Below are 21,164 nucleotides of genomic sequence, written 5' to 3'. Positions count from 1 at the left end.
GGCAAATTATTATTCCAGGGATAAAAATCTAAAGGGGGATATTCCAGGGTGACGCTCTGTCACCACTGCTCTTTTGCCTTGTCCTTAATGCATTAAGCTCTCTGCTTAACAGATTAGGTCATGGCTATAATTTGGCCCCCAGAAAGCAACAAAGTGTAAAGACTTCTCATCTTCTCTTTGTCAATGATTTAAAACCGTATAGTTCATCAGATGAGGAACTGAAAGCACAACTGCAAGTAGTCAAAACTTTTTCAGATGATACAAGAATGTCATTTGGATTAATGTGCCAAAGCAACCTTTAAAGCAGGAAAGCTGCAGCACCAAAAAACATCAGTTTGGGACAAGAATGTGATATAAACAAACTTGGGCAAGAGGGAGTGTATAAATATTTGGAAATTGATGAATCAACAATAAAACATAAACAAATGTGAATAAAACTCAGTGAGTGATATTAGAAGACTTAAATTAATCCTGAAAACAGCATTGACATCTAGGAACAAAGTTCAAGCTATAAACCAATTTGCCCTTCCTGTTCTAACTTAGTTTTGGTGTGATTGACTCTTCCCAAAAGGTGTTCGATAGATTAGATGGGAAAACAAGGAGGATTCTTCATGCTCATCAAATGATTTATAAACATCAGTGCACAACATGATTATATATTCCACGTTCCGAAGGAGGTATGGGTCTGCTTGAAATTGATTACATATATAGATCTGCAATCATGGAACTACATATATACCTGCTAACCTCACAAGACCCAAACATAGTGAAAATTTTGAAACATGAGGAGAATAAATCTAATATGACTTCCCCTGCTTAGTCTAGCAGAAGCATAACAGCATCAAGTGGGAATGGAAATAAAACCAGAAGAAGATAAAAATCAGGCAGCAACTGAATGTGCCTAAAAACAAAAGAAAGAATATAAGGTGAAGGATCTGATGAGAAGGCAAGAAATATGGAAAATGCATAAATATAGTCGCAAGTATGGAAAACTTCTGGAACAACCTCATGTTGATCAGGACCAAAAGCAGGAATGATTAAAGTGAGACAAATTCAAACCAAAAAATGAAAGATTAATATTAGTGGCTTAAGATAATTGACTATGTACACGTTGGTTTACAAAGTCCATTGAGCAGGTGGGAGAAACAGACAAATGCAGGTTTTGTAAAACAGAATTGGAAACAGTTGCATACCTTGTTGCTGGTTGTGACATACCAATGGCAGAAGAACTGTATACTGAAAGGCATAATAATGTGGCAAGACTGTTGCACTGGGGATTGTGCAAACATTATAATAATATTGAAGTAGCTGAAAAACACTGGAAACATCAGCCCCAAAGCATCATGGAAAATGATGAAGTCTACATATGGGATCACCCAGTGCCAACAGTTCAAAAGTTAGATGCGAGAAAACTAGATACAGTGGTCTATGAAAAGAAGGCAAAAGTAGCATTAGTCATTGAAATTGCTACACCCAGTGACTACAGTGTCTTGTGTACAGAGATACACAAAGTCATAAAATATCAGGATTTGCAAGTAGAAACGAGAACGATGTGGAAGAAAGATACCCAGACAGTTGCAATAGTAGTAGGAACAACGGGTCTTATAAAAAAGCATCTACAATCATAATTAGATATGTTACCAATACATGTAACTCCATAAGAATTGCAGAAGGAGTAATTACTGAGCACATTGCGGGTGCTGCGAAGAGCACTTCTGACTGACATCGAAGATTGAAACAATACTAATTTCATGAACTTTAATTATACTTTGACTTAGAAATGGGGTCCATTCCCACCACGGTATTAAAAACCCAAAAGATTTGGAGAAATTAAAAAATATATGTTATATGCATAACGTTTTAGAAAGTATTCTAAAAACTAAGCCAACATGATAATGGAATAAGGAGATTTTGCTAATGAAGATGACTGCAATTAAGGGTGCAGAGAATAGGCAAGAGGGAACTGGAATTTAATGAAGAAAACTGGCAAAGGAACAAAGATATTGGGAGCAAATATCTAGGGAAGGAAAGGTAATAGTATGGGAAGAAGCCAACTAGGCATTTTGACTGCAGACTAGATATTTCCCTTTCTATCAAGGACTGATATCAGAGTATAGGGAAAGACAAGGGGATAGGGGAATCCTACAATAATGACATAATTAGTAGGGCATATAAATACTTCATGATAACTATAAGAATCAACTAGAGGAGGTTTGAAAGGACTGCGAAGAGAGATTGGATAAGCAATTTGCAGGGAAAGCTCTAGAAGGTTTAGGAATTTGCTTGGAAGGGTTTTGATATGTATTTTTATACCCAAGCAGACTCCAAGGAATTTTTCTTCAGGTATATGGCCAGTGTTGGAGGTGTGTTAGGTAGGAAATGGGTAACTAGGAGCATATGTTTTGGAAGTTTAATCAGGTGGTAGAATTCAAAAATTCCCTACAGAGTACTCTGCCAGAAATATTGGTTGAGTAAGTGGGTGTAACTAAGAAAATGATTTTTTGAGTTTAAGGCCATGGTTTTGACACCAGTCATTGGTCTCAGCGAGGCCTTTCTGTAGGATGTCAACATCACTTGGGTAGTTAATAATAGCTCCCAACTTGCAATCGTCTGCGAACTTTGTCAGCCAGAGTCCTTTTGTGTTGGCCAGGAATTCAGAGAAGTAGATACCAAACAGGAGAGGACCCAGGAACAAACCTTATGGGACTCCACTCATGACTGGTTGGCAGTCTGAGTTGTCCAGTTTGATGAAAGTGCCTTTATCTTGCTGGGTGCTACACCTAATAATTTTGCCATGATTTTCTTCCTCCTGTTATACAATCAATTCATGTTGTCATTCCACCAGCGTGGCTTGTTTTCTGAGTTACTTCAGTACTTCTTTCTGGTGGGTACAGCTGCCTCTGTGTAGCTATTAACATGTTTATATAGGGTTTCTGTGAAGAGTTCTGAGTAGGCTGCAGTGTTCTCAGTGTTTTTGATGACTTAAAATTTTGCCAGGTTGAACATGTAGAAATACAGCATACTAACTTTTGGGGCTTCTTAGCATCTTCCCTACAATTGGTCAAGGTGAAATTCCCTGAGCTTTAGCTTCTTGCAGGACAAAACATTGAGAGGTAGAACAGCAAATGCTCTTCTCCATAGGAAATCAGAACTGGTACAATTTGTGTGTGTTTGGTGGCAATGACTCTCTTCTGTTGAGAGATTCCTCCCTTCTTCAAGTTGATGCAACCAGGGAGTTGGTATATATACGTTTGGGGGGTTTGCCCTCATATTAGGGGTGCTAGGTGGCTTGTCCCCTACAAAAATTGCTTAAAGTTACTTTTTTTCACCTTCTGTGTTTTGAGCATTATATTTTCAGTGTTTTTGGTTCTTCAGCTTTAAGGAAATTGCCGATTCATAATAGAACCCTGCTTAGCTATTCTTCTAATTGAGAAAATCAAATCAAATTCCTGGATACACAACATCCAAATGTCTGCTAAATCATCTTACAGCAAAATAATACCTAGTGGTTGCAGCTGAGCCATCTCTTCTCAAAGCATTTAAAATGGCTTCCTGAGCTAAGGAACCACCTAACACCATATCTCTTAACTGCCCATATTTTTGCAGAATGTCCAGATTTTTGCACCATATTTTTTCTCTTTTCCTCATAGCATTTCTGGTTTTCTGACAAGTCACTGAGGATTGAAACCAGAAAATAATGACAGAAAGTTGAATGTCAAACTTCATATGCTTCACAAAATACATGCTAATGTAAAACCTTTTAGTCTATTAACTGTCAAAGTTTATAAGAACAATATTTAAAAATTGTCCCCATTATTGGGCCTTTGACTCCCTCCTCCCATTACTTTTGCTCTTGTCCAGAATTCCTGCAGTATGAAGTTGAGAAGTATGCACCCAATACAACTGTCTGACAACCCCATGAAAAAAAAAAAATAATAAGCATTGCCATCTTGCATCCCTATGTTGGTCAAGACCCCTGCAAACACCCTACTCCATAGCTACACAAAATTGAAAAAGAGAAAAATTGCTCAAAAGAAAGGAACCACTGCCAGTGTCCATTTAGAACTCATGCCATAGCATAAATACCACCTTGGGCCTCATCTGAAAAGAGGCTACTAGCCTAGTGGGACTGAACCAGTCTACAAAGGATTAATAAATAAATCAACAGAATGAATAAATGTCAGCCATGACTTCCCATGAACGGGAAGTTTAGCTTTATCAAACTGGTTCCTCAGGAAGTTATAAATCAAGGAGATGTAGAGCCATCCTTCTCAACTGAACAAAATACTCACAGGGCTTCTGATAAGTTATGAAGTCTCATAAGTTATGCAACTGAAAAACCCAACAGCAGTTTTAAATTAAAAAAAATGAAACCTGAAATTCATTTTTAGTGCTATATACTGATATGTATCTCAAAATTCTAAACTTTTACACTTCTAACACTTCTGATACCATATAACGTTTGTAATGTATTTCAAGATGCCTTGTAATGACAGACAGCTTTGGATGTATGTCCAGCCTCTATGAAGTCTTCCCTGTGACTACTTTCTAGAAAGAGATGGGCCACATGCCATGCATTTTTATGTGTTTGAACTCTCATATTCTTAAAAATATATGCCACAATACTTTAGTATTATCCTATAAGTTATCCTTTGAAGTAGATGACTGTTGCTGAATTAAAGAATATCATTAAATCAATGTTTGATAGAAAAAATAGAAAGAAGCATAACTGTGGTGCTTAATCCTTTTCCAATATTATTTCTCTCCTATGCACTCCTTTCCTTTAACATTTTGTTTTAAATGTCATAATGTATGTTTTAAAATGCTATATATATTGATGAAAGGCTACATGGGAGCAGCAGGCCCCTGCATAGTGGTTTCAGCTAAAACTTGGAGTACTTGATTTATCATGTTATGTACAATGGGAGAAAATATTTGTCTGAAATAAACAATCCTGGGAATTCAATAATCTCCTTGTAGGCCTTCCGCAAAGCCTATATTAAATTTACATGTTAGCGAGACGTGTAGCAGTGCTATTCACATATTCATGCTGATCATCACATTTGCATGTATACAAGCACAATTTTGTGGCCAATAACAGTGCTACTGCTAGGAAACTGTGCAGAACAGCAGAGGCACAGAAACAAAAAGTGCTCATGCTTCTTTATGACCAAACGTGCTCAGTGAGACTGCACGGACAGCCACAGTGACTATCAGGTGTGAAAATACTGTAATAACAGCAGTATTAAGACAGTGAACAAAGGTGTACTGAGTGCAGTATACACTATAACAATTATATTCAAAATAAAATAATGGAGGGGAGGACAGCAAGGACAAATACAATGAAACATATACTAGGCAGGGAAAGTGTGCTGATGAAAATGGACACAGACAAGAATGACAGGAATGAGGAAAAAGAAGAGGGCATGTTAGATATGGCAGTGTCCCCAAGATAGAATATGTCAATGTATGTACACTTCCAAGACAAGTCAGTAGCATTACAATGACCACATCTGTACACAGCATAGTATATATTGCTGCTTACACCTCCTGTGTGAGTATATTATATCATCACACATGAAAGTACATATGTGATGGTCACACAAGGCCACATGTCAGTGCAGATGAATGATTGTGATATACATGTCACTGACATGCTCACTGGTGAGGACATTTACCAAGGACAGTATATCCAGTAGGAGGTATGTACACAGTGTGAAGATCTGCAAAATGACTTGCATGAATATGACTGACATGTCAGCATATCTCTCGACCAATCATGGACACATAGCAACAGGTTCCAGGACAAATGTAGTAAGACACAGGCGCAGTCAGGGACACTTCCAAAGTATTATGACCATTAATCTGTGACATTGACAGATTATGTGAATGTAACTTATTACACGTGTTCTGCGGGAACAGACATGTACAACTATAATGATTGTCAACATCCTATAAGGGAAATTCACTACCCCTGCCCCAAAAATGAACACTTTTTGGATGATTTAAGAGGGACAGTGTTAAACCTGGAGTTGAAACCAGGAGAAATTCTGCCCAGTTGAGAGGTCTGCAAGACGCATAAGCCATGATCCACACCTGCAAGCATCAAACGCATGGCACCAATGTTGTCACTAAGCTATGTATTTAGTGAGTGCAACACAGAAAGACATATCACATAAGCATCTAGTACAATACCCTGAAGGGAAGTCTGCAGTCTCAAATACTAATGGGTATCCATCCCAAATAATAGTTATGTGTGGCCTACCAGATGTGTGGGAGCTCACTGTGCCAGATATAATACACTTGACTAAAGCATCCCTGGCTGACTTAGGTATTGGCCATATGGTTAACAACACTTACAAACAACACACTGTTATGAGTGGGTTCCCTACACACTGGTGTGTATTGCATGCATCTGCCACATGTAATAGCAATGGGTATAGTCTGAAGCATCTGAAATTGATGTGTGAACTAAGAAGTGATCTGTTATAATGAATATTACAGTAGTATGTGAGACTGATGTCAGTGCATCAATTATGTTTATGTGCACAGAAAGTACAGCAGTGCAAAGTCTAGTGTCAATGAGCATGGAAGCTGTCACTGTGATATTGTACACATACCAAACAATACATGGACCCTGTGTAATGACATTTCAACACTCAGCACCACGCCACTCAACTGTACAGTGCAGAATGTCCAGATTTTTGCCTTATATTTTTGGTCTGTTCCTCATAAACTCTCTTCCAAAGTAGCACAAAACAGCAAAAAACTGTGGAATACACAAGAAAAGGAGAACACGGCTGGATGACCTTCACTTCACTTTTAACCCAAGGCACACAAAATCAGTAAGCGCTTTCATCTCCCAATAAAAATCACAATAAGAGACTTCTTCAGACTGAAATAATCATCGCTTAACACACTTAAAATACACCTCTTATGGCACATGATGTATCACATGACTTTTAATACCTACACTGCCCCTAATGATTTAACCCCTTTCTGTTTAAGTACATATTAAACTCTTCCCTATTATTTAGTCCAGGTGGAAAACATGCATTTAATCTAACCTGCCAGCAATATTCAAGTCAGCCAAGTTCTATATTAATAATTTTAGTGGTATTAACTAAGGCTTCTAATACTAGAAATTTATAATCTACCTTACAATTGCTACCTTTGTAATGTTTACACATAGCATTTTTGTATCTCCTATATGAATGGCATATTTATGTTCATATATTCTTCTATTTAACTCCCTAGTGGTTCTCCCTACATAGAAACTTTTACACTCAGTGCAAATAATAGGGTAGATTAGATTCTTTGCTTTGCAATTAAATAAACCCGTATTTTAATTTTGTTATTCCCTGTTGTTACTTCATTCCCTTCTGTATATAACAAATTACACATTACACTTATAACATTTTATCATGCCACTTCTATATTCAGTTCTATTTTTTCTACTTAGTTTGCCTCGAAAATAATTTTAAATCTTTTAGCTTTCTTCTGAACAAATACAGGGCTGGCCCCTACTTTACTAACCAGTTCACTATTTGCATTAAGCAGTCCCCAATTATTTGTGACAACATTTTTTATGGGTTGAAAGTCTACACTATTTTGTATAGCCATCACTGTTTTATATTCATACTGACCTTTTTTATTTTTGCCCATACTAATTCTACCCATTCTCATATCCATTTGTTCTTGGAATAATTTATTTACTTCTCCACTAGGGTAACCCCTTTTAACTATTTTACTACAGAAAGACTTTGCTTCTTCAGAAAAGTCATCATCATTCTTAGTCAAACAATTAATTCTATTCAATTGGCCTTTCACCACATTTAGTTTAGTTTGCCAGGGGTACATACTGGAAAAATGTAAATAACTGTTATTCTGAACCGCTTTTTTATATATTTTAGCTACAATTTTCCTATTTTCTTTACAAATCGTTAAGTCCAAGTAGTTTATTACATTATAATTGTATTCATGTGTAAATTTCAAGTATGTACATACATTATTGATATAATCAATAACATTTTCTAACTCATTAAAAGTTCCTTTCCATACAAGAAACACATCATCAATAAAACGTACCATTTTTATGATTTTTTTCATTATATTTGCTTTTTATTATATGAGTTACTTCCCACCCATGCATAAAAACATTAGCATAACTTGGGGCTAGGGAAGCTCCTCTCGCCACACTGTTGACTTGTACATATATATCATCATAAAACAAAAATAAATTGTAGCTTAAAACTAGTTCTATCATTTCCATTAGCAGCCCAATCATATTATTTGTAAACTGTCTAGTTCTTAATTCCAACCTAACCGTCTCTATTCCTTCTCTATTAGGAATCATGGTATAAAGCAACTTGACATCTAATGTCACTAAAATATCTGACTCATCAACCATAACCTCCTCTAGTTTTTTAATAAAATCAAAACTATATTTAATATAAGTTGTTCTGGAAGAAACAGCCTTTTGTAAATGTCTGTCAACAAAAATTGATAACCCTTCTGTTTTGCTATTTGCACTAGCTACAATGGGTCTTAGTGGGGGGGTCATTTCATTTTTTGTGTACTTTAGGGATTCCATATATTTTACTCATTTTTGGATTGGCATTTCTCAAAAACTTTCTTATATTTTTATCAATTCTTCCAGCTTAAAAACATTCCTCTATACAAGAATCTATCATAGTGTAGCCTTTTTAACTTCTTTCATACTAATGTTTTTGTAAAGCATTTCATCCTCTAAGAGGTCATTCATTTTACCTTCATATTTATCCCTATCAAGCACAACCAATGCTCCCCCTTTGTCTGGTTCCATATACAAAATGTTTTCATTTTTTAAAAATTCATCAAAACAAACTTTTTCCATTCTAGACATGTTATAATATTTATAATCAGCTTTTCTAGCTAGAATATCAATAATTTGAATTTCACAGATATTAAGAAACATTTCTAGTTCTTTTACTAACGGAGGGTTAAAACTACTAGGTTTATAAAATTCACATTGTCTAAATTCTTTTTTATCAAATAGCAAAGACAAATTCAATAAACATACATAGTCTCTTAAATCATTTATAGTGTTAAGTTTATTCACCCTCTGAGATGGTGCAAAATTCCATCCTTTACTTAACACTATATATTCTTCCTTCGTTAACAGATGTTTGCTTAGATTAATAACTTTAAAGTTCACAGTACCTATGTTCTCCACATTTGTTTTGTTTTCTTCCAGTTCATTTTGTACTGTCAGCCTTTGAAATACCCATTTTTTGAATATCCTTTGTTGTTATAAGAAACGTTATTAGTATAGGATGAGCTATTAGCTCTCCCATTTGCTGTTACCTGGACCCAGGTTCTTTCATCGCTGTTTACCCTCTGATAAACCTCCACCACCTGTTGGTTTCCTTTTTTGGGTTTAACTGCAGCATGGGGATCTGTTTCTATGGTTTCAGCATTTTTGTACACATTTATCGTTGACTGTGCACTTGTCGATGCCTCCACACCTCCTTTAGATACAGAAGGCTGCTTAGTAGGTTTTTTGGAGTTATTTTCAGTTCCATTTGTTGTATTTCTTCCATTAAGATGCTCCGAGTGCCTCACATCATGCGGTTGCTGCACTGATGTCATCATTTGCACACCTTCCTGGCTCTTCTTTTGATAGTTTCAACCCATATGCCAAAGCCACGCCCCCTTCATAATCTCGGCGGTCACGCTCAAACTTCTTTAATTTTCTAGTACTTAAATTTTCATTTAGTTTGATTAAGTTCTCTTGAATACTAAACATTTTAGTGTTGAAATTATCTGCTGAAGTGTTTTCTTTCAACATAACCAACTTGTCACATATGCAGTCAGATAATTCAGATATTTTTAGTCTATTGTGGCATAATAGGACTTCAATGTATTGCAGCCCTGCTTTTTGGTTAATTTCAAGCCATTCATCAACCAGTTTCTTACGTAAATCATTACCCGCTAGCAGTTTGTTAATTTTTAGTCCCTTTGGAACTCTATTAACCCTTAGGCAGTTCTCAAAAAACAGATTGTCCCATTGCAGGTGTTTCAATTTAGACATACCTTTTTCTAGCTCAGTAAACAGTTCTCCATGGTTAACTTTCATTTGTATAGTAGGCTGCTACTCATCGCCACATATAAAAGGATTAACAGGTGGGGCCAGACATCCTTGTAAAACCTCTTCACTGGTTACAATGTTAGTACATCTCCGCTTGTTCAATGAATTCACAGTTCCTTCATTATTAATAATGAATGAACCAGTAGGTGTATCATTTAACATACACCCTTCTGGTAGAGTAGTGAAGCTGGTACCTGGAAAGTTATGGGCCTCCATCCAAATGCAACCACCAAAATCTTTCTTCCAAAGTAGCACAAAACAGCAAAAAACTGTGGAATACACAAGAAAAGCAGAACACGGCTGGATGACATTCACTTCACTTTTAATCGAAGGTACACAAAATCAGTAAGCGCTTTCGTTTCCTAATAAAAATCAGAATAAGAGACTTCTTCAGACTGAAATAATTATCACTTAACACACTTTAAATACACCTCTTATGGCACATGATGTATCACAATGCCAATGATGCATTTTAAACAAAGGATTTATGAGCACCAGTATGCCATCAGCAAACAGGATAAAAATAATGCTTTAGCCAGACACATATTGGAACAAGCTGATCACTGCTTTCACTACACTGTTGTTGAAAAAGTAAACGTTAGCCCTGGGAGGACCATGGTCGTTAAGGTTTGAGGAGAGGGAGTTATTTTGGCAACTGAAGACTAATGCTTTTTCATTCCCTGGCTTAAATGATAATTGTTCCTTAAAATGTGTCTTAAAACTAAACTCTTTAACCAGATAAAAATATTGACAATGATATAAATGTTTTTATTTCTTTTTTCAGTATGTGAATTTTAATAATTATACATATATATATATATTAATGCATGCATTTTCATGTTTGGTATATATTTCTTTAAATGTTTTTTAGGAGTTGCATTTGTGCTTAGGAGAGGTTATGATATCATAATTAACTGTGGTATTTAAATTGTTTAGTATTGCACTTTGATGTCTGAAGAAGTTCCTTCATTGTGAGCAAATGACAGCACTAACAATAAATTGTGAATTTTGAGCTGGCATTTATTTCTGGTATTTTATTCTACTGTTGGTGGTATTCATTTTTCTAAGCAATATTGAGGTGAGTAGCATTCTACTCTTATTATTTAAATGCAATGACTTGTTTTATTGGGCACTTTGCAATTTTTAACACCTTTATTCAATTATCACTTAAGATGTAGCAAAAATACATATATATAAAAGAAAACAAACCATATTAACATATTCCTAGTTGTAAACATTATACATTGCACATCACATATGTTTTTTGTATATTTATAATCAATTCTACATTATATAAATTGATCAATCCCTGCCTTTCCTTAAACCTCACTCCTCCTCAAAAGCATTATTTTGCTTTTATTGTTCCCAAAATTTCCATTTTTTTCTAAATAACTTGTTCCTACTTTTTTCTAAAGATCACACTTCCCGTTCTTTTATCTCTTTTACAATATTCATCACTTCAAATGCATTAGTTTTAGACTTTGATTCTATTTTCTGGTAACTGCTTTTTTGGCAGGCACCAAAATTAAACTTAACAAGGCCTTACTATGTTTAGGGAATTCAGATCGTGTATCCCCACTCAAAAAAATACCAAAAAACGTGTCGTCATCCCCTTTGGGAAAAACCCAGTTCCCACGAATTACCACATCAATGGTAATCACTGAACACAGAAGGCATTATAACAGATCTGGAACAGAGGTTGACAGCAACTTCTGTTTTGACCACCACATTGCCACTGTGGCCAGAAAATCCTTCTATGTGGCACATCTCATTACTAAGGGTTTTGCATCCAGGAAGAAAAAGGTCATTGTCTCCCTCTACTCTTCCCTCATTAGGTCAGTCATTGAGTACAATGCCTCATTTGGCATGTACCTCACTAGACACCTGCAACAACTGGTAAGGCCATAAAAGTACCTCACAAAGAGGATCCTAGGCCTTAAACACTTGTTCTATATGGACAGACTCAAAAAACTCCAACTATTCTCTGTCTCATATCATCTAATTAGAGGCGATCTCTGCTTCACTTACAAAAGCATGTCTGACCCAGCTCTGTTAGAAATGCTACATCTAAAGAAATCCCAATCCCTCCGCACCACATGCTCCAGAGACCTCAACCTCATTACCACAATCAACAGAACGTGCTGGAGGGACAAGTTCATAACCCAGAGACTGCCCATGCTATGGAAAAGACTTCCCATACATGTCAAACAGAGCAACTCACTGGCCCTCTTCAAGAGAAATCTTGATGAGTGGATGGGAAATAGAAAATTCATCCCAGGGATCACTCCAGTGGCGCTACTCGACAGAGGCACTGGGAACTAAGGTTGGGTGGCATGATGCCAGGGTAATCCTATGGGCTAGTCTTCTAAAGGTTCCGGGGCCATTAGCCTAGTACACACCTATGAACCTATGAAAGCAAAAAATTTATAAAAGGCATAAATATAGTTGTAAGTACAGAAAACTCCTGGACCAATCCCATGTCCATCAGGATTTGACACAGGGATGGTTAAGGAGAGGTGTATTTAAACCAAAATATAAAAGGTAAGTATTAGTGACCCAGGATAGTGGACTATGTACACATTGGTTTACAAAGTCCACTGAATATGTGGGAGAAACAGACAAATGCAGGTTATGTAAAACAGAACTGGAAACAATCCTATATCTTAGGGCTGGATGTGATACACTAATGGCAGAGAGCCTGTATACTAAAAGGCATAATAATGTGGCAAGACTATTGCATTGGGCATTGTACAAACATTAGACTATTCAAGTAGTGGAGAAGCATTGGAAACATGAGCCATAAAGTATTTATAGAGAAGGATGAAGGTTATATCACACGGGAATAGCCATTACACACATGAGAATACCCATTACCAGCAGTTCAAAAAATGGATGTGAGAAAACCAGATATAACAGTCAACGAAAAGAAGACAAAAGTAGCCTTGATCATTGAAATTGCTACACTCAGTGACTGCAGTGTTTCACACGCAGAGAGACACAAAGTCATAAAATAACAGGCGTTGGAAGTGAAAATGAGGAAAATGTGGAAGAAGGATACCCAGGCAGTTTCATTAATAGCAGCAAGAATTTTCAGTCTTATTTAGATATGCTACCAATATATGTAACTCCAGAAGGAGTCAATTCTGGGCACATTGTGGGTGCTCCAAAGAGCACTTTTGGCTATCATCAAATATTGAAACAATACTAATTTCACAAACTTTAATCATACTTTGATTTAGGAATGGGGTCCATTCCTGTCATGGTGTTAGAAACCCCAAAGACTTGGAGAAATTAAACCAGAAAAAAATGCCCTAAATCTTTACTGTTTCACCACTGGCATTTTCAGAAAAGGTTTGAAAGAGCAGAACTCTATTTGAATGCCTTCAATAATAATTTTCAAATACATCAATAATAAACAGCTAGACAAGATTTTATATTATAAACTCAACAAAAAGCTTTTATAAAATCATATGTTTGTGTTTTTATCAACTGTCAGTCTCTGAAATGATTTTAATGCAGTCCAAAATTCTACTATAATTCTTTATTACCTTCTAGAGAGTCATAAAAGTATGCAGTTTTCCTTTTGACCACCAGATGGTAGCCTAAGCATGCATTTGCCAAGCAAAACTTGACTAAAAATTCTACAAAGCTTACCTATACATTTACTTAAATGGCAAATTATCTAATAAACAAAAGCACCTTAATATAACTATTTCAACAAACATCTTGGATCTACTTAATACTATTATACTTTTTTATTTTCTATACTACAAAACAGTTTTAGTTCTACTGTCTCATTCAAACCTAGTTTACATGTATTTTTTTCTGTGTAAAAAAAACAAAATGCTTTCAGTTTTTTTCGTATGTTGTTCAGGGATAATCGTGACCATGAACTCTTGGTCAGTATATGAATGTACTAAATTTCTGTATGGCATGCAGCCAAATGCCACCCCCTCCACATCTGAAATGTGTTCAGTAACCACGACACTAAGAGCTTGGCTGGTTTTATCAAAATCTATGAACTGTCCAGAGTTTCACAGAATGTCAAGATTTTCCCCTCTTACTTTTTGGTATGTTCCTCATAAAATGTGTGGTTTTCTGGCAAATCGAGGACTGAAGTCACTAAATAATGACACACAACTGAGTTTCAGACTCTATATCCTTCAGAAAATGCATGTTATCATGAAGCCAGTTATTATAGCAACTTTCAAAGTTTATAAAACAACATTTTTGGGTCTTTGTACCCCCGTTATTGAGTGTTATGGACTTGTTTATGTGGTACACTCCAAAAATGCACGATACCATTTTAAGAACATTATTTTACACATGATGTGAATAACAATGTCTACTTGGGCAGAACAGATTTATGGTGCAGCTTTTTTGATGACATCTTACATATGTGGGTGGATGATGATGACAATTCTGGCCTAATTTTGGACCACGTTAATAAAGCATACCTGGATTTTAAGATTAAAGCACAATACAGTCAATTAAAAATTCCTTTTCTGAACAGGTTACTAATGATGAAACCATAGGTTCATAGATTAACACAATGCTAACTGCCCTTGCGAGCCATTTTAAGCCTAGCCAATTATCCCTTGTGAGGCTCAAACGCTGCACCTTGTGTTTGCAAGGCAAACACTTTAACCATTAGGCCACCCTCCCAACCACATGAATATATTGGCCCTGACCTATATATCAAACTCATTTACAGACAAATTTTATTTAGAACCAGCAGGTATCACCCTGACCATGTAACTCATAATCCCTAAATCATCAATAATGACAGCAAAGGCAAAACACTCTGACACTAATGATTGTTTTCCTTAAAGATAAGTGCTACATTTCTAGAAGGTGGAAACATTGGGGATTTTTCATTCTATGAAGTCTTTAAAAGTTTATAATTATTGTTGCTTAAATCCTTCTTTGCATCTTTGCTTTAGAGCAAGACAATTCCCTTTCTACGTTGTTCATTATTCTGATCAAATAATGGGTAAAGTCTTAACACAACCCCCACCTCCCATTCTGCCATGGAGTGGCAACAGCTATAGCATGCAGTAAGTCTAAAAAATAGTTTCTGGCATGCTAAGCCTACATGAAAGCATTTTTTACCAAGATGTGGCCTGAATTATTTATTGTGGCACACTTGGGAATTGTTGACAAACTCAAGAGGTTAGGTACATATCTGTATGTCGCCCAGTGGATAGCCAACTGACTCACAGACAGGACCCAGAAAGTTAGAATTGGGAAGTCCACCTCTACATAGAGTCCAGTCACAACTGCAGTCCCTCATGGATTGGTTCTTGGACAGCTGCTTTTTGTTATTTACTTCTCTGAAGCCAAGGTCATTGTCAGTTGACTTAGGCTGACTAAATTTACAGATGATTGCAAATTAGGAGCTGTCATTGAATCCCACACAGACACAAATGTTCTCCAGAAAGGACTGACACAGACAAACAACTGGTGTCAGATCCATGGACTAAAACTAAATATCAAGAAATGCATATCAAATTGACAACACACCCCTTAGAGTTAACCCAGTAATCAGGGACTTAGGGACACACATAGATAGTAATCTACCCTTTGGCCATCACATGTCTACAGTAGTGAGGAAATAATTCTATGTTGTGCAACTTATAAACAAAGGTATGGCATGTAAGTCCAAGGAAGTCATTGTTCTACTGTATTTGGCATTCATCAAACCCATCATTGAGTACAATGCCCCCTTTGGTATGTCCCTAACCATAAATATCTGATAACTGGAATGTCCACAGAGGTTCCTCACTAAAAGAATATAGGACATAAGTAAAATCTCCTATGCAGACCACCTCAAGGCCCTATCCCTCTATTCTGTCTTTTACAGGCTGTTGAGGGGCGATATATGCCTGGCATACAGGGCATTGTCAGACCCCACTCTGATGGACCTCCTGCATAGCCACAAAGCAAACAGGACCAGAATTGTCCATTCTAAAGACTTAAACCCTGCCTGTGATATAAATAGGACCTGCTGGAGAGACAGGTATGTATCCCATAGACTACTCCATGTCTAGAATAGGCTCCCCACCCATGTGAAGCAGAGTTCCTCTCTAAGTCAATTCAAGTGTAACTTGGACAATTGGATGGGGAACAGGAAATTCATTTATGGCTTGGCACCAATGCCTCTAATGTACACAGGCAACCTGTAAATGGTTCATCTCCCTGACCTGTGCTTCAGAGGATCATAGGATCGTAGGAAGTTACTGGGCTAATGGCCCTAGGACCCTTACAAGCCTATCCAAGTTCTACCCTAATTTCCATTATCAGCACCTATTGTTTCTGTTCAAGAGGGACACCGTTGGAACCCCCGGGGTGAATTTACAATTACCCATCCAATCAACCAGATTGCATTTGAAGAGGGCCAATGAGGTGCTCTGTTTGACATGAAGTGGGAGTCTGTTCCAAAGGTGTGGTAACCTCTGGGAGATAAGTCAGTCCCTCCAGCAGATTCTATTAATGTCACATACCAGGTTAAGGTCTTTAGCGCGTGTAACCTGTGTACCATTTGACTTAAGGAGATGCAGCATTTGCAATAAAGCATGGTCAGAGATTGCTTTATATGCAAGGCAGAGATCACCTCTGAGTAGTCTGCATGCAACAGAATAAAGTGACTGATTTCAGACAATCCACATAGGACAGATGCTGAAGACCTTGAACTTTCCTTGTGAAGAACCTTTGTGGTTTCTCCAATTGCTGCAGGTGCTTGGAAAGGTACATACCAAAAGGGACATTGTACTCAATTATTGGCCTGGTGAGGGAAGAGTACAGAGAGGTTATAATGTCATTTTTTTCTGGAAGCAATACCCTTACTTATGGGATGAGCAACACAGAATGCCCTTCTTACCCCTGTGGAGACATGGCAGTCAAAGGTAAGGCTGCTGTCAACCTGTGTGCACAGGTCTCTCATCACTGAGAATGTACTTAAGGTGTTGCTATTGATGTGGTAGTGAGCAGGAATGTTGCCCTTACTGAAAGGGATGATAATACATTTTTTTGCATTGAGTTTAAGGCCATGACTTTGGTACCGGTTGTTTGTTTGTGTAAGACCCTCTTGGAGGATGTTGACATAATTTGAAGATTTTATGAGCACTCCCAGTTTGCAGTCTTCAGCAAACTTTGTTAGCCACAGACCTTTAGTTTTTGCTTGCACTTCAGAGAAATAAATTCCAAACAGTAGAGGTCTCAGGACTGATCCTGGTAAGGTTATGGATGTAACTAAAGAACACCTTATGGTTGTCTTTAGTTGAGGAAGCTAATTTGTATTCCTAGTTTGCTTCGGAGGATTTCACAAGATGTCTTATTTGCTTGTTTAAGCTGAGGAGGAAGTGTTTCCAGTTTAGACTCACTTCCTCTTACTCTTTGATAGCAATTTCTTCCTTTTAATGTAAAGGCTGTTAATGGCAGTTGTCCACCAGTCATTTTTGCTCTTCCTAGAGGAGCTTGTTTTGGTACTATCAGGTACGGCCAAGTCAATGCAGTTATACAGGTGTTTGTATAAGGCATTTGTGTAGATCCTGGCATAGTTGTCAGTTCCATCTGAGGGGGGAGGTACAGTGAAGCTATTTATATCATCCCGTAAGAGGTTATAAACTACTTTGGTGAAGTTTTTTAGTTTAATTGCTGCTGGGGGGGGGGGGGGGTCAGGTGTGATAGTTACTTCAAATGATACTGATTTGTGGTCAGATTTCACCAGGAAAGACCTGCTTATACTTATCAAGGGTACCAGAACTTGCCAAAGATTTGGGATGCATGACTAGGCTTAAAAGGGCCCTTGAGGGCCTAGTAAACACCTATGAACCTAGGAACTGGGATAAGTGGCCACAACCTATAGGATTTTGACTCTACTCAACGACTTACATATCACCTTGCCCCCTGAATCTCAATAATCTTTTTTTTTCCCCAGCTGCTTCAAAAACAGCCTGTTTATAAGTATTTTCTACTTCTCATTGTATAAAATCATCACAATAGACTGCTGAAAACAATGAGATCAGTTGATATGCAAATCAGCCTGGGACGGCAGAATAGATCAGTAATGTGGGTAGATATGGTAATGGGGGTCTATGTCAATTCTTTGAACGCTTAAAATGTCGGACGTTACATGGTCGAGACCAAATGTTTGATATTTCAAGTGTTCGAAGATTGACTTTTAACAGCGCCATACGGTGCAGAATGGGAGAATTTCCCTTTTCTGCACTGAAGTGCAGTCTCGGAGTTGGTATATTTAAGTAGGGGGAGTGTGAGGAGTGCACGGGGGCTTGCTCCCCTGTTCGCACTGTTAATGTGTGTTTTTCTTTTTTTTTTTTTATATTCAAATATCCAAATGTCGAACATTTGGTCTCAACCATGTAATGTTCGATATTTTGGATGTTCGAATATTTAACATAGACCTGGTAATGGGGCAGCTGTCCCAGGCACATACTGTCAAGTGGCATGATCAATACCTCAGACAGTTACCAATGTGTAATGAGTGCATTAAAAACATTAATTTAAGCAGCTGTGACTGCTTAAATGAATGTTTTAGTTGATGTTTTAGCTGTGTATGCATATTGGCAGCTGTAGCCAGGTTGGGAGGTTAGCAAAACGGTAAAGGTGTTCACCTTACAACCATAAAGTAAAGGGTTTGATTCTCACATGGAGTAATTTGCTAGTCTTAAAATGGCCCACAAGGATAGTTAGCCTAATAAGGAATTAATATACTCTCATTGGCACAGTTACAGGGATTTCTTTTATAAGCCATCAACATCACAATTTGGAGAAAAGTTGGGGGGTCTCAAATTTGAGATGAGGGGTGCTAATCATTACTCTGGGGATTGTCCATGGTGCCAATTAACCTAGCTATGACTCTGGAACAGGCCGGTGGAAGACTGGAGTAGTGAATCAGCACAGCAGTACAACAGCAGGCCAGCTAAAGAGCCAAGAACTGGAACACAGAAGTGGTCCACCACAGCAGACCAACAGGTGACCCTTTGTTACATGTCCTATGTCCCAGTTTTAGTATAATACACTAGAAAACTGTGACTGTAGATGACTGATGTCACTGAGGAATGGGTTTACACTAACACTACAGTTGCTATAATCAATTCTTCCTTTTACTGTCGAATGTTTTGCTGCATTCCGAACAATCTAAAATTTAAACAAATGTTTCAATCTCTATTTTTGTTCCTTGTTGTGATTTACCACCAGTCTTAAGGCCATTTGACAGTGCAATACTTTTGTTTTCCCTTCCCCACAGTAAATCATTTAATCTGGTTTACTCCACATCTGATTATTCACACTGAAAACAACTAAAATCTTGGGAGGTTGACAGTCAAAATGGCAGCAATTTCATATATATATATATATATATATATATATATATATATATATATATATATATATATATATATATATATATATATATATATATATATATATATATATATATTTTTGTTTTTTTTTTTTTTTGCAGAAGCAATCCCCAAACCCTTGAATATATATATATATATATATATATATATATATATACATACAGCATATAAAAGGGTGAAGAAAATGTAAAACTCACCTTCTTGCTCTTGCCTGAGTCAAACCATTATGACAGTACACTGGCAATAATTTAGGTGCAACACTCTGGTCACAGATCAAGTAACCATTGACAAAAAACTAGAGCTCCCACCTATCTGAAACAGTGCAAAGTCCCATTAACTTTTATTATTATTATTATTATTATTATTACTATTATCACTATTATTAAAATCTCAGTACTGCGGTGGTGGTGTTGCGGTAGCATTGTCGCCTCACAGTTAGACGTTGCCCGTTCGATGCTCAGTTAGAGCGTCTTCTGTGTGGCGACATGTATGAATAGGTGTTCCTTCATTGAAGGTTGTGCGTTAGGCCCGGCAAGCCAGCACGTAAAAATCTACTGCCAATCATTAGTGGACCGGAGTTCTGCTGTGGCAACCCCTAACCGGGAAAAGCCAAAAGACACAAACAAACAAACTATTATTAAAATCTCACTTTTAAGAAAATATTTTTGCTTAGTTGTATGGATTTAACCTAAAACTGTGTTGTTTGCTTGCTTTATCCATTTTACTATGTTGGTTTGTCCCATATCTCTACTATAGAAACCTTGTAAAGTACTTGCCTTCTAGATATGTGATTTCTGCTGTCCCTTCCCTCTCCACTAACATATTTAATATATATATATATATATATATATATATATATATATATATATATATAGTGAAACATACGCATCAGTTAAGTATTCTTAGTCTGAAAGTACTGAGAAATGCATTATATAAATATGTAGATTTATTTATTATATAAATATGAAATTGCTTAAGTGGGTTATTTGGACTATGTGTTCTTATAAAGTATATAACTTTATAACTTCTAAAAAATAGCTCTTCTATACTCATCCTCGCTATCAGTTACTCCCTATAATAAACCTACTCCCCACTTTAACAATGCTGAATTACTAATAACACTACTACAAATCAACAAGCTCAAGCATATATGTATAGCCTCCATCTAAATCCCTCCTGGTGATAATATTTCTACACTCGAAGACATCCTCTTCTGGCTCTCCACTAATATCAGCAACAAAACTATAATCCTAGGAGACATGAATATAAATTGGGCCTCCATTCAGTCTCCCTCAAACCCACTTAACATTAACCTCTATAAATTCTCTCAGCTCATCAATTCTACAACCCACCCCTCAAAAAACCTGCCCAATGGCAGTATCCTTGACTGGATCCTAGTCTCTCAACCCCACTACTTCTCTAACAGTGATACTCATCCTGATCCTCTTAGTGATCACTTACCCACATTTACACACCGTCTCCCTTCACCCCTTCATCATACCCATAACTTCATTACTACTCGTAACCTAAAAAACTTTAACCCTTCAGCTTTCATTAACTCTCTAAAGGCAATAAATTAGAATACTCTAAAATCACTTCCTCTAGATAATGCAGTCACCCATTTCAACACTACCTTCTTAAACCTCTTAAAC

Source organism: Protopterus annectens, chromosome 3.part1 (genome assembly GCF_019279795.1).
Source record: "Protopterus annectens isolate FY-2018-M chromosome 3.part1, PAN1.0, whole genome shotgun sequence".
Lineage (NCBI taxonomy): Eukaryota > Metazoa > Chordata > Ceratodontiformes > Protopteridae > Protopterus > Protopterus annectens.
The sequence above is the reverse complement of the archived record's forward strand: the minus strand, read 5'-3'. Positions refer to the sequence as shown.